The 3,720-nt window shown below is 41.7% G+C and overlaps 1 long non-coding RNA gene across 1 annotated transcript; it reads right to left on the bottom strand.

Moving 5' to 3' along the window:
• Positions 1–1,082: 1,082 nt before the first annotated feature.
• LOC123607654 lies at positions 1,083–3,456 on the bottom strand. The gene is made up of 2 exons (XR_006716837.1): positions 3,380–3,456; positions 1,083–1,200 (listed from the first exon to the last, which is right to left on the bottom strand). It is a non-coding gene; the product is annotated as an uncharacterized LOC123607654 (long non-coding RNA).
• Positions 3,457–3,720: the final 264 nt, after the last annotated feature.

Below are 3,720 nucleotides of genomic sequence, written 5' to 3'. Positions count from 1 at the left end.
AGAGCAGCCACTTCTGCAGGCACCAGGGACCTGACCGTCTCTGAACATACTAGAAAAGCCTCTGGCTTTGGAACAGGTAGCGAGGGAAGGCTGCTGTAGAAGTGATGCTTCAGCAGAGACCTGAAGAATGAGAAGAAGCCACTCATGCAAAGTGCTGAGAGAAGAGCATTCCAGACAGAGGCAAGAGCGTGAAGGAATGACAGAATGCATGAAATAGAGACCACAAGTGATAGGAGATTCCAGAGAAAAGGGATCAGTCCTTTAAGGTTGGGAATCGGAAACTTGGGAGTCCTAAGTATGTAAAACTAGAGAGCATATCAGAAAAGGAGCAGGCATTCCAGGCAAGGAAATGGAAAAGAGTAAATCTGAACTATATGATGTAAAACAGGGCAGGCAAAACCTGACAAACAGGAAACAATAATCGGATTGTTTCCTAGTTGTGACCAGTTCTGGGCTTGGCTTCATCTGTTTGGAATTCCAACAGAACATTCTCAGATGGCCAAAGGGCTCCAGCTGTGACTAGAGTTGGAACACTGTTTCCATGTGGCCAGCACTCACGCCTTATTTGCAAGCCCAAATTCACAAGCAAGAAATACTAGTTATTTTGGTTTTGCAGGAGCAAAGGAAAATACTTTCCATCTGGCCTGAGTTGTGAAGAAACCAATTCTTCCTACTCTGAAGCCAGTATATGTAAAGTATAGACTCCCTGAAAAAGAAACGTATGGAAGATATAGCTTAAATCTTCCTGAGGGTAAAAGAAGGACCCGAGGTCATCATTTTCCTGGTAAAGCTAACTGAGCCCTAATCAACAATAAGAAAAATTTCCTCCTTTTAGAGTTGTGGCCTTGGCTTCCTTTTTAGCCTCAGGAAAACTTTATCATTCGAGAAACACAGGGCAGAGCAGCCACTTGTGTGGTCAGTCTCTCAGCCCCTGAGATGAGGCTCTGGGTCAGAAAAGCCACTTGTTCTAATCAGAAAAAGAGTTACCTCTCTTCTGCTGTTGACCATGGTTATTTGGTACTATATTAAAACCCAATAATACATGATAGGGAAGAAGATAAAAGGAAGAATTGAGCCATGCAGAGAGATAGAAAGTGATTTTAACTTAAAATTCTCAATAGTCATACCACTTTCCCCGGGAGAGTTTAATTCCAAGTGCCACTTGGTTATTTTCCAAGGCAGAAAATGACAGCAGACTATCTGAGGAGAAAAAGAGAACAAACTACATTAATATATCAAAACCACCCCCCACCCCAGCTTCTGCCTGCCTTCCTCCTACAAGTGTGTCTTTGCCAGGAAGCTAAAAGGAGAAGGGTATTTGCAGCTAAAAGACACTTTTAGAGTTTGCAATAAGCAATCTTTACATTCTTTACATTTTTAAATACATCAAGTTCAGGGGGGAAGACCAAAGAGCTGCCCTTTTATTATATAGGGCAAGTAATAATTGACAATGCTTAAAATAAGGATTTCCATGTCACTTTTTACCTCACTTCTCTATAGAGATGTCAATTCCAGTCTCATGACCAGTGTGTGGACCATGTGCAGTGGGCAAGCTTTGGAGAAATGGCTAGGTTTTTGTTTGTTTTTTTTAATGTTTATTTATTTATTTTGAGAGAGACAGAGGGAGAGAAAGAGAGCATGGATGCAGGGAAGGGGCAGAGAGAGAGTCCCAAGCAGGCTCCACGCTGTCAGTGCAGAACCCCACACAGGACAGGACTCAAACTCAAGAACCATGAGATCATGACCTGAGGCAAAATCAAGAGTGGGAGGCTTAACCGACTGAGCCACTCAGGCACCCCAAGAGAAATGGCTGGAAGTTTTTAAGCCTCTGAATATATATACATATATACACACACACATATATATATATATATATACATGTATATGTGTGTGTGTATATGTATATATACATATACATATATATACATGTTTTTTTAAAGACAGAGGACACAAGTGAACAAAGAGCAGAGAGGGAGAGACAGAGGGAGAGAAAGAAGTGGTGCTCATCTCAAGCAGGGCTCAAACTTACCCAATGCAGGGCTCGTGCTCAGGAACCGTGAGATCACGACCTAAGCCAAAGTCCAATGCTTTACTGAGTCACCCAGGCACCCCAAGGCTCTGTTAGTATTTCAGAAAACTCAAGAGATACTATGTGAAACTCTTAAATCAAGTCATTATGAGACAATTTCAGTCTCCTTTAAAAGTCATCAAATGGTTCATCTGAAAAACCTAGAGAGATTAAAAGGAGAAAAATAGACCAAGAGAGTGGTGTTGAATCCCACTCTGTCTAGCCTCTAGGAAGTGGAAAATTATAAGAAATATTTTGGCCCCAGAAAAATCCCTAACCTAAACGTTGAAAATAAAGTGTTAGTATTAGATTTTACAGTGACAGAGAACTGCTGTAGGTGAATTGATAGTGCCCCGAATCCCACGGTGAGTACAAAAAATGGCCCTGACACCTGTTAGGATGAGCACTGGGTGTTGTATGGAAACCAATTTGACAATACATTTCATAATAAAAAAAAATTAAAATTAAATTAAAAAATGGCCCTGAGGGCAGACTGAGAAGATACTGTTCACCCTGGAAGAAATCTGCACAAAGCCAACCCCTCCCTTCCCTTCATTCTAAGATTGGATGTAAGAGACAGTACGATAGCAGGCTCATTTTTAAACTCCCAAATACAATAGCTTGGTGCTCCCAAACAATTCTGCAGGAATGGGTTCATCTCCTATGATCCCCATACCCTGGCCATCCTGGGCGTCAGGATCCTGGGTGGTGGGCTACCATCAATGCCTGGGCACCAAATGCATATTGGGTGATGCCCTGCAGACTCTGTGCTTGCTGCTGACCCAGGCCTTTAAGAGCAGAGTAAGGAGTGAAGAGAGAAGCAGATCTTTCTTTTGGATCAAAGGAGAGAAATTCCTATGTCCTAGGAGCAACATGGACTATACTTAAGCCAAGATTAGTAGAATAGACGGTAAGCCATGGTGCTAAGAGTACAAACTCTGGAGATAGACCTTTCTGGGTTTGAGTCTCTACTGTATGGTCTAGAAGACCTGTGACCAGAGCTCCCCCATCCAGTTTTTCTGCACCAGAGTCCCTTATTTAGAAAATGGGGGTAATAGAACCTCATAAAGTTGTTTTGGAGATTAAACAAGATACTGTACATGAAGAGCACAGCACAGGGCACAGCCCTTTGTAGATACTCAATAACTGTTATTACCACAGAGATCCCACTGAATGAGAGGCATGCTTAAAAACAAATTCTCCAAATCCTTCCTGCTCTAAATCTTTCCCCCTGGAGCACATTCCAGTTTTGAATAGTTTTAATATAGGATGTGTAGAGATTCTGCCAGGAGGCAGGCCAGTGGCCCTTACCTAGCAGAGGTCCTTTTTCTGTGTCTTCCTGTTTCAATCATCCACTCGAAGCTTTTGAAATGAAACTCCCAATTCAGACTCAAAGAAAAAGAATAAAAGGGAATTTTTTCTCTCCTTTTCAAACTCATGAAGACGAGAAACAAATAAGCAAATAAAAAAACCCATATTTATCTCAAAACTGAAGATAACCTAATGCTATGCGGAAATTCCCAAACACCAGTGGCTCAAAAATGTTTTGTTCCCTTGGGCCTTGATACCATATCTACCATGACACCCTCTCACCTAAAAAGACTCCTCCGAACCAGTTTGTTTCTTTGAGTGAAAAATTGGTAAACATTAAA

This window comes from Leopardus geoffroyi, chromosome A2 (assembly GCF_018350155.1).
Source record: "Leopardus geoffroyi isolate Oge1 chromosome A2, O.geoffroyi_Oge1_pat1.0, whole genome shotgun sequence".
NCBI classification, from domain to species: domain Eukaryota; kingdom Metazoa; phylum Chordata; class Mammalia; order Carnivora; family Felidae; genus Leopardus; species Leopardus geoffroyi.
Note: the sequence above shows the minus strand (reverse complement) of the source record. Positions and strands in the feature narration are given on the sequence as shown.